The sequence below is a fragment of the Gracilinanus agilis genome, chromosome 3, assembly GCF_016433145.1.
Source record: "Gracilinanus agilis isolate LMUSP501 chromosome 3, AgileGrace, whole genome shotgun sequence".
NCBI classification, from domain to species: domain Eukaryota; kingdom Metazoa; phylum Chordata; class Mammalia; order Didelphimorphia; family Didelphidae; genus Gracilinanus; species Gracilinanus agilis.
In genome coordinates this window covers 171985623-171997099 of record NC_058132.1, presented here as the reverse complement: position 1 = coordinate 171997099, position 11477 = coordinate 171985623, and positions in this window count along the sequence as shown.

Below are 11477 nucleotides of genomic sequence, written 5' to 3'. Positions count from 1 at the left end.
TTTAGCCATAAAGGGAGGAGAGATATGATATAATTGCTAGCAAGAATATATGGGCTAAGGGAGGGTTTTTGAGGATAGAAGAGATATGGGCATGTTTGTAGACAGCAGGGAAGCAGCCAGCAGACAGTGAGAAATCAAAGATCCAGAAGCATAACTGCACACAGAGGAGTGCTGGCCAACTCCCCACCACCACCACCACCACCATCTATTGTGCCAGGTTCTATGACTGGGCTTACACTAACTTCTGAATCCTGGGACACAGGCTACATCAACAAAAGAGCACCTCAGAAGTACCCTCTGGAGTCCCTGGCCCTAAGGGGCACCAGTCCACAGTGAAGCAAGAAAGTATACCACTGGACCATTTCAAGCCTGTAATGCTGTGGTGAAGACCTAGTCCCCAGGGCAAAAAAGCTCACAGTGTCCCTGAAAGCCAGCAGAAGAGGAGATAGAATCAGCATCTTTCAGAATTCTCAGTCCACAGGCAAATAAAAGGCTGGGGAAATGAGCAAACAGCAAAAGAAAAACAAACCCTAGAAAACTTCTATGGGGACAAAGAGCAAAGCACAGAACCAACAGAAGATAGTGAGATACAAGCAATCACATGCAGAACTTCAAAGAAAAATGAAAACTGGTTTCAAACTCTGGAAGAATTCAAAAAGGAATTCAAAAATCAAAAAACTGTTGGGAAAATTGGAAAGCAGTATGGCAAAAATTAGGCATAGATCAATATCTCATAACCATACTAAGATATGATCAATATGAGCATATGACTTAGACACAAAGGGTGATATTAAAAGTAAATTAGGGGAGCATAGAATAGTTTACCTGCCAAATCTATAGATAATCTCCATTTATCTCTAGACTATTACCATTACTTTTCATATTTGCTGTAATTAAGATCTTCAGTTCTCCGCTACTAACAGCTAATCTTCAGGCCTAACAGATTTCCCCTATATAAATGTAAAAGAGAACAAGTAATAGTTTGCTATTTTTATGATTTCCTTTTATGTTCCCATAGCCAAAAATGATATTTGAAAATACTATGTATACATGAATATCTGATACCTTTTTGTTGTTCGGTCTTGTTCAACTCTTCATGACCCCATTTGGGATTTTCTTGGCAAAGCTACTGAAGTGGTTTGCCATTTCCTTCTAAAGCTTATTTTTAGATGAGAAAATGGAGGCAAATAGAGTTATGTCTGACCCTATCAGGGGTTATATATGGCTATTAAGTGTCTGAAGTTGAATTTGAAGTCATGAAGATGAGTCTTCCTGATTTTAAACCCAGTGCTCTATCCATTGTGTCAGCTAGCTGCCTCCCTAATAGGACAAGGGACAGAGACTGGACTTGTGTTCCTATTGATCTAGTGAAATTCTCAGATGAAGAAACTCCCTCTCTAATTGCAGGTGGAGACCTATTCATATTTATAACTCAGTTGAAAAAAAAAGCTTTAAAATGTAGCATAAAATCTTACAATTTTTAATAGAGTTTTATGATAGAGGAACAAGAGGAATTAATTCTTCAAGTTCTTTTCAGCCTTAAGAATGTCAGACTTACACCAGAAAAGGAAAATAAAGCTGCAAAAGTGATAATTAGTAGGAACTTGTTAATTATTAATCATTCGCTGGGCTGGGCAAAGTTGGGTCACTAATAGAAAACAAACTTAATGGAGTAAGGATGGAGTAAGTTTTTAAGAGCCTCTGCTAACAGAATCTGGGGCTCATTCCCTATGGTTGTATGGCAGTTTGATAATACAAGCTTGCTTAAATAAGTGGGGTATGAATAATAAAGCTATCTCTGGCCAGCAAATCAATCAACACACATTTATTAAATGTCTACTATGTGAGAGCTATTTTAACTTCTGGAGATATGAGACAAAAATTGAACATCCCTACTCAAAAGAAACGTACATTTTATGGGGGAAACAACATATATAAACAAATTATATATCAATTAGGTCATTTTTTTAGGTGGGGGGAAGGCTAACAGCTTGAGGATCAGGAAAAGCTTCATGCAGTAAGGAGCCTTTGAGCTGAGTCTGGAAGAAATGAAAGATTCTAAGAGTATGAGGTGAGGAAAAAGGAGAGACTGATTTTCAGTCATAGGGAGAACCAGGGCAAAGGCATAGAAGGAGAAGCAATACCATGAATGAAGTGAAAGTGGAAGGCCAGTATAGCTAAATTATAGAGGATATGAAGGGGACTAATGTGTAATAAGGCTGAAAAGACTTATAGAGTGAGGTCAAGTTATAAAGACCTTTAAATATAAAACAGAAATTTATATTTTAGCCATTTCCCAATCTCTCTTAATTCTAATGCTTTTCTTCTATTCGTCTGTTGCTTAGTTGTTTCAGTTGTCTGACTCTTTGTGGCCCTATTTGGGGTTTTCTTGGAAAAGATACTGGAGTGGTTTACTATTCCTTCTCCAGCCAATTTTACAGATGAAGAAACTGAGGGAAACAGGGTTAAGTGACTTGCCCTGGGTCACACAGCTTGTAAGTGTCTGAGGTCAGATTTGAACTCAAGAAGATGAGTATTCTTGCTCCGAGTCCAGTGCTTTATCCACTGTGGCACCTAGGTGCTTGGTTAATTATTTCTTATTTATACTATATATAGCTTGCTTGTACATATTTGTTTACCTCCATTAGACTGGGGGCTCCTTGAGGGCAGAGATTGTTTTTTGTATCCCAGAGCTTAGCACAGTGCCTGGGTCATAGTAGGCAATTAATAAATGCTTTGTGAATAACTTTCAGCTCTACAACTATGATTCTATTCTATTTTGTTCAGTTTAATTCTATTGTTTCACAGTAGCTGACTCAGTAAGTCAGGATTTAGTCACTGATCCAGGAGCTCCTGCCTGGTAGAAGAAGGTCCAATTTTTTTCCCCATTTTTGGCATTATTTGTAACTTCCAGCGTTGGTCCTCTGTTAATGTTAGAGATAATAGGAATCTGTTCTAGCTCATTTGAAGAAAAATTGTGTAAGCAAGCCACGACATGACCAAGCTTTCTCAGGTCACAGAGAGCCAGCTTGTGATGCAAATTTGGCCCCAGGCTCCATTAATTAGTAGTTGCTAAATAAAATGTACCAGGTTTTCCCTGCTATAACCATCAGGGACAATACCAAGCCTGGAAAGCTTTTCTTATGACACCTGCAGATAGATTGTGCTGTTTTTTTGTTTCTTTCATTGACAGCAATTTTAAGTAAGGAAAAAAGATTGTCAAAATATTGCCAAAGTAGAAATACCAGAAAACAGGGGAAACAACAACTGCCATCTCAAAGTTCATGGTAGATGAGAAAGGGAATGTTGCTCATCTGTTATGTAGTCTATACTTTGGAATACTGGATTTCAAAGATATAAAAATACCCCAGAGGAAAAAGTAGGTAATATCTCCATGGCCCTTCACCCCAAAGAAATCAGCTTAAGAGGAATGGAAGACAATCAGCACTGAAATCCTGACAGCACAATCAAAATGACTGGTAAGGAAGAAAAGGATGAACCATTTAAAGAGACTGATATGACTATAAGGGAATTCATGGAAAAACTCAGATTTTAGAAGGAGAGATATATATAAGAAAAACAAGGGCAGGTAACTGGGAACAAATGAATCAATCAAAAAGCTTTTTTTTTTTTTTTTTTTTTTTTAGTGACTATTATGTACCAGGCATTGTGTTAGGTTCTGAGGGAAAAAAATGAAACTGTTCTTCCCCTTAAGGAGCTTACATTTCATGGAGTAAAATGTATCCATAATCCATGGGGTAAAATGTATCCATGTATACATAATAGCATATGCAACATAGATGTGAAATAAATACAAAATAATTTTTGAGGGGAGGAAATATCATCTGGGAGCAGAAGGAAGGGTTCATGTTGTTCATCCTTTTTTTCTTTTTTCTTTTTTTAGTTAACAAAATGAATTTTTATTTTATAATAATGGAAGGTATTCAAAACATATGCATTTGCTATACCCCCCAAAATTTTAGCTGCGTAAAAATTTTCTTCCTGACATTCACATAGTTGTCTGAAAAGTCAAGCATCAGATAGTGCCTATAGATTCTTCCTTTTTTTCTTTTTAAAAATTTTATTTTTTTTCTAGATTACATTGATATAATTTTTAAATATTCATTTCTTGACATCTTGCAATCCATGTTGTCTCCTTCCTTTCCACTTCTCCCCCCTCCTCAAGAAGGCAGGTAATATGATATAGATTGTATATATATATATATATATATATACGTATATATATTATCAGATAATATATATTTCCATGTTTGACACATAGTAAAACAAGATCAATATTGCTTACACTAGTAAAAAATTTAATGGAAGAAATAAAGTGAAGAATAAAATGTTTCAATCTGCATTCAGACTCTGTCTGCTCCTTCTATGGCAGTGGATATCCTTTTTCTTCATGAGTCTTCTGGAGTTGCCCTAGATTCTTGCCGTGTTGATAACAGTTAAGTTATTCACAGTTGATCATCATACTGCTACTATGTACAACATTCTCCTGGTTCTGTTCACTTCACTTTGCATCACTTCCTATAAGTCTTTTTTTTTCTTTTTAAAATTTTATTTAATTGATTAACTAAGAAAAATTTTCCATGGTTACTTCCTATAAGTCTTTCCAGGTTTTTATGTGATCATCTTGTTTGTCATTTCTTATGGTACAATAGCATTCCTTTACAAGCCTATACCGCAACTTGTTCAGCCATTCCCTGATTGGTGTATGTCTCTAGTTTCCATTACAAAAATAGCTGCTATAAATATTTTTGTACAGATAGGTTCTTTTCTCCTATCTTTAATCTCTTTGGGATACAGATGTAGTACTGGTACTACTGGATCACATCTTTTATTTTTGAACAGGACATCATGGGAGGTTGTCTTGACTTGTGTGTGAATTGGATTTAAGTGAGGCAAAGTCACACAAATTATCAGTCTCTTGGATTTTGAACTGAGTTTTTAAGGAAACTGGGTGCTTTAAGATGCAGAGATAAGGACGGAGTGCATTCCAGATATGGAAGAAATACTATGCAAAGGCTCAGAAAAAGAAGATGGAATATCTGTTCAAGGACAACTAGTGTGAGGCTAAATTGGCTGGACTCCAGAAATGGTTCAAAGGAGTAATGTATGATAAGGGAACAAGTACAAAGAATTGGCATAGTCCATTAAGAATAAATGGTAGTAAAGTCCAGTATATGAGTTGAGGTTTGTAGGAATTATTCAGACTGGGAGGGAGAGAGAGAATGTAGAACTCAAAATATTAGAAAACAAATCCTGATAATTGTTTTACATGTAATTGGGGAAAAAATAAGACATTACTAAAGGGGGGAAAAAGAATTTTTCAGACTCCTATGCCAATCATTAGTCAAAATCAATGAGTAATAATTAATAAACATTTATTAAGTGCCTACTATGTAGTTGGCACTATGCCAAGCACTGGGGATTTTAGAAAGGAAGCAAAAGATAGTCCCAGGCCTCAAGCAGCTTACAGTCTAAAAGGGGGTGGTGGGGGGTGGGGAATAAGCAAACAAATGTATATAAAACGAGCTATATACATGATAAACAGGAAATAATTAAGAAAGGGAATACATTAGAAGTAAGAGGGATTAGAGAAAGTTCCTGGTAGAAAGTAAGCTTCTTTTTTTTTTTTTTTTTTTTTTAAACCCTTACCTTCCCTCTTGGAGTCAATACTGTGTATTGGCTCCAAGGCAGAAGAGTGGTAAGGGTAGGCAATGGGGGTCAAGAGACTTACTCAGGGTCACACAGCTGGGAAGTGTCTGAGGTCAAATTTGAACCTAGTACTTCCTGTCTCTAGGCCTGGCTCTCAATACAATGAGCTACCCAGCTGCCCCCCTGAAAGTAAGCTTCTGAATCCACCCTAGTGATCCCGATATTTCTGGCCTAGGTTACCCAGGGATACCCAGAATTGAAAGAAAAAAAAGCAATGTAATGCTTTCAACTAATAATGAAATATGCTAATCTTCTAACAAGAAGGTGAGGGACTCAGAGTAGATATAGAAATACATACATACATACATACATATTTATATATATGTGTATATATATATATATACACATATATTTTTTTTTAACATAGCAAGGCTAGAATTTGTTTTGTTTGACCATGTATGTTCATTACAAGGGTTTCCTTTATTTTTCAAGGACATGATGGAAGGAGGGAAAGAAAATAGATTTTTAATGGAAAAAATTAAATTATATTTAAGAAATTAATGATTAGCAAAAGGGAAGTGTGCTGCCTCTTGATGGGTATTTTTTTTCCCTTCCTTCCTCCTCATCTTTTAAAAAATTTCTTGAAATTCATTAGCATTTCTGACTATTTAAAACAACAACAATCAGATTTTCTAAAAATAGAGATTGGGGTCAAGTACCCTGTAGGGGAGAAAAAAAGCAGAAGTGAATCTGTTGTTTTTTTCTCTCAGATAAAGAAGAGGCATTCATGATTTTTAAATCTTGAAAAGAATCAAGGAAGTTTCAGATTTCAACTGAAATGCTAGTTCTTGCCCTATCAGAGTTCTGATTTTCACTCTCTGAGTTCACAAACTATTTTCCTCTGGGAAATTCTAAACTTCAGATTAGAATAATGAAGTTTTCTGAAAAATCCTCTAGAGCAGATCCAGAAATCTTACCTCTTAAAATAAACTCCCTCATTCTATCACTTTCATATCTCCCTTCTTTCTTTATCCTTCCTTTTTTCCCCTTCCCTCTCTTTTCTATGTTTCTTTTTTTTAAACCCTTACCTCTCTGAAGTCAATACTGTGTATTGCCTCCAAGGCAGAAGAGTGGTAAGGGGTAGGCAATGGGGGTCAAGTGACTTGCCCAGGGTCACACAGCTGTGAAGTGTCTGAGGTCAGATTTGAACCTAGGACCTCTGGTCTCTAGGCTTGGCTCTCAATCCACTGAGCTACCCAGCTGACCCCTCTTTTCTATGTTTCTTCTCTGAGTCTCCTTTTTTTTTTCTTCCTAATCTCTTTTCTTCTGGCCTCTCACCTAATTCTTTTTTTCTTCTCCTCATCCATTCTCTTCCCCTCAATACTTTCTCTTTCTCTTCATTTTTTCTTTAATCCACATTTTAAAAAATCCACATTGATGGAATACTACTGTGCTCAAAGGAATAATAAACTGGAAGAATTCTATGTGAACTGGAAAGACCTCCAGGAATTGATGCAGAGTGAAAGGAGCAGAGCCAGAAGAACATTGTACACAGAGACTGATACACTGTGGTAAAATCGAATGTAAAGGACTTCTGTACTAGCAGCAATGCAATGAATGATCCAGGACAATTCTGAGGGATTTATGGAAAAGAATGCTACCCACATTCAGAGGAAGAACTTCAGGAGTGGAAACACAGAAGAAAAACAACTGTTTTAACATATGGGTTGATGTGGACATGATTTGGGATGTAGACTCTTAACAACCACCCCAGTGCAACTATCAATAATATGTAAATAAGTCTTGATTGATCACACCTGTTAAAACCAGTGGAAATTCGAATTGGCTATTGGGGGGGGGAGGGTTGAAGGGGTGAAGTGGGTGAAGGGGAAAGTAAGAACATGAATCATGTAACCATGGAAATTTTTTCTAAAAAAAAAAAAATTTAAAAATCCACATTAATCCACATTAAAAAAAAACCCGCATTTTTGTTTGAACACACATTTGATTTGAACATCTCACATACCTTTCTCTCAGTTTTCTCTTCTGTAAAATGTTTTTAAATGTGTAATAGTTTGGTAGGTGAATAAGCAGGACAGAGAAGAGACTTTATAGACTCCGAGTTCTTTCTTAATAGTAAGCGCCAGATGGCAGAAGCGTTTGTGCTCATTACTCAATGTCCTGTCTCCTCCCCCTTTTATAAAGGAGATCTTAATAAAGAGTAAAAATATATTTTAAAAAGTCCTATAAGGGACTTAGGAAATAGGAAGAAAGTTAAGGAAATAGGAAAACAGGCTTTAGTTGAGAGAAAGTATGAGTCCTGCTCTCAGAGAGATCATTGGATTACTTTCAATTCAATAATTATCTTGAGTCAAAAGGATTGTGCTGAAGCCAGCTCCAGCTGATTGTTAATTTTTCAGTGTGAGTATATATATCCTAAAAACCAGCAAAATACTATTTATCAAATCAGGACTTGATTTATTGTTTAGACTTAACAAAATGATGGAGACAACGTTAATAATTTGGATTAAACTTAGAAATGCATCTTTTTGATTGTGTAGTCAGTTAGCAGTGTCTGATTCTTTGTGACCCCATTGGGTCAAAATCTTGGCAAAGATATTGAAGTGGTTTGCTGTTTCCTTCTCCAGCTCATTTGACAGTTGAGGAAACTGAGGCAAATAGATTTAAGTGACTTGCCCAGGGTCATATAGCTAGAAAGTATCTGAGGCTGGATTTGAACACAGGTCCTCCTGTCTCCAGTGCTGGTACTTTATCCTCTGCACCATCTATCTGCCCTTGAAATACAGCCTCTTTTTTTTCCCCCTTTGGAAGGGCTATTTAAGTATTTTCCAACCTATATACAAGGCACAGTGTTAGATTCAGGGATACAAAGGCAAAAATGAAAAAGTCTTTGCCCTCAAAGAGTTTACATTCTATGAAGGGATAAAACATTATTAACAGTAAGTATACCTTAATTATGAATATGGAAAAGATCACCAATAACTAAAGACTCTGGAAAGGCTTCCAAAAGAAGAATAGCACCTAGGTTAAGCCCAAAAGCAGGAGACAATTCACCAACTTTATTTATTTATGTTTGTTTTTTCAGCTTATGATAAATGTATTTCAATGTGGTTTGTTTTGCAATTTATGTATTTTATTTATTAAAACTCCTTACCTTCTGTCTTAGAATCAATTCTAAGAATCAAAGGAAGAAAGAGGTAAGGGCTAGGCAACTGGACCTAAGAGATTTGCCCAACATTAAAAGATCACTCTATTGCAAATATGAATAACATGGAAATAGGTTTTGAACACTGATACATCTATAACCCAGTGGAACTGCTAGTCAGCTCCTGGTGGGGGGAGGGAAAAGGGGTGGGAAAAATCATGAATCATGTCACCATGGAAAAACATTTGAAATAAATAATTTTTAAAATTTTAATTTAAATTTTTTTTTAAACCCTTGTACTTCGGTGTATTGTCTCATAGGTGGAAGATTGATAAGAGTAGGCAATGGGGGTCAAGTGACTTGCCCAGGGTCACACAGCTGGGAAGTGGCTGAGGCCGGGTTTGAACCTAGGACCTCCTGTCTCTAGGCCTGACTCTCACTCCACTGAGCTACCCAGCGGCCCCTAATTTAATTTAAAAAAAAAAAAAAAAAAGATTTGCCCAAGGTAGCTCAGCTAGTTAGCGTCTGAGGCCACATTTGCACCCAAGACCTCCCATCTCCAGACTTGGTTCTTTATCCACTTCTCTGCTTCTTATGTATTTTATCTTAATTTTTGCAAGTTTATTCTGGTAAGGGGTCCAAAGACTGCATCAGATAAAAGGGCACTTATCTGGAATAGTGAATAGATACTTGGAGTTGGTATACTCCATGACTAAATCTGGCCTCAGACGCTTACTGGTTACATGATCCTGGGCAAGTCACTTAACTTGTATCTGCCTCAATTTCTTCATCTATAAAACAGGGTTAAAAATAGCACCTGCTGCCTAGGGTTTGTTGTAATGATAAACAAGAGATATGACATAATAGGCACTTAATAAATGCTTATTATCATTAAGATTATCAAGGGAGTCCATGATACGAAAAAGGTTAGGAATCCCAGACTTAAAGGATGGCAAGAATTTTAAGAGAGAACGTAAGAAGCAGCATCTCCAGGCACAGGAGACAGAATACAGAATGCTGATTTCTGACTTCTGGAAAAAGCAATTATTTCCATGAGTTTGGCTGAGACAGCACATGAAGCAATCAGCTAACAAATGTTATATGTAACAAATGTAAATACTAAGCACCTCGAATGGGCCAACCATTTTACTAAGTACTAGAGATACAAAGTAAGGGGATAAAATCGTTCCTTGAAACAAAAGTTCTATCAGGCAGAAATGTTATAAGGAAAATTAGAAAGGTGGCAAAGGAATAAAAAATGAATGAAATAACCTCTGAGACAATGTAACATTGAACTTGTTTTGGGGTAGGAATGATGTAAGTCATGGTGGAACAAATTAATCCCTCAGAATAACACAAAATAAACACAAAGATGCTCATTTTCTCATTTTTCTTTCATGATTTTATTGTTTTTATTAGTCTGAATAAAAACAACCATGTCTACAATTTGATATGCCTTGGCCTAAAATTCCCTGAGACAATCCAAAACTTGCATATACTTTATTCTACTCTTTACCAAAGAAACATGTAATTTCCTTGATTATCTAAAAAGATGTCAAATACTTAAAAAAAAAAAATTAAACCATTTTTTCCCAGGTCCTGGTTCTAAGGCAGACTCAGTATCACTAACATTAAACAATAACTGGTACCTCTTCTACCTACAGGCAGGGAACAGAGGGAGTTCACTTGGGAGTCTTGAGGAAGAACACTTGCACTTAAGGCCAAGAGATTTCTGGATCTCTGGACCAACTAACTAAGGATTGGAAAAGTGGATTCTGGAAAGATGGAAATACATAAAACTTTGTCCAGTTGTGGACTGAACCGTATTATCTAGCTGAAGTTGCTAAACATCACAGGCCTGCCTCTGGGGACAATATTAGATGGAATAGGAAAGGTGGGTGGGGAGGGGAGGAGATCAGCCTCATAGAAAGAAGATGACTATGAAAGATCGAGGACTTGTGCTCTGTACTTGAGTATGCTTACAAGGCTGGGATGAACCACATTGATCACTCCCATTAACTTTCCCATTATTGTGCCACTCCTATGTTTTCCTATAGTACTTTGGAGTCCATCATCCTTCTTAAAAATACCCAAAGAAAGGTGATAAATTGTTTTGAAGCATGAGGGGAAGAGAAATGTGCTATATTCTCTCTGAGAAGCTATGATTTGGAGAATCTATGAAATAAAAGATAGACGTTGAAAAGGAGAGTCAAATCCTGGTAGTTTCCAAGTACAATAGTGGCAACAGGGATGGGATCTGGTAGTGAGCTCCCCTAAACAAGTGGCAGTTAGGTGGCTAGATAGATGCCTAGAATATGAATGAAACAGGACCCTAATTTACTACTAGATAATCCCTGGGGAGAAAAAAACATACAAAATATAATCAGCTTGAGTGTGTTACTGCTTTCCTGCTATGAGCCCCAGTCCCAATGCAGTAGTACTTATTACCACCAACTATTAATACATATTAATGAAAGGGCCACATGGTAGCAGCAGAATGGTAGCAGCAGAAGTCACTGAGACTTTTTAGTTTAAATTCATACTGAAGCTTTGACAAAACCGGTTTAAGATAAGGGCTTGACTTTGGGGCATTCTAGAGTCTAGACACTCTCTGGTTTTTAACTACCATTCTTTTATTCTC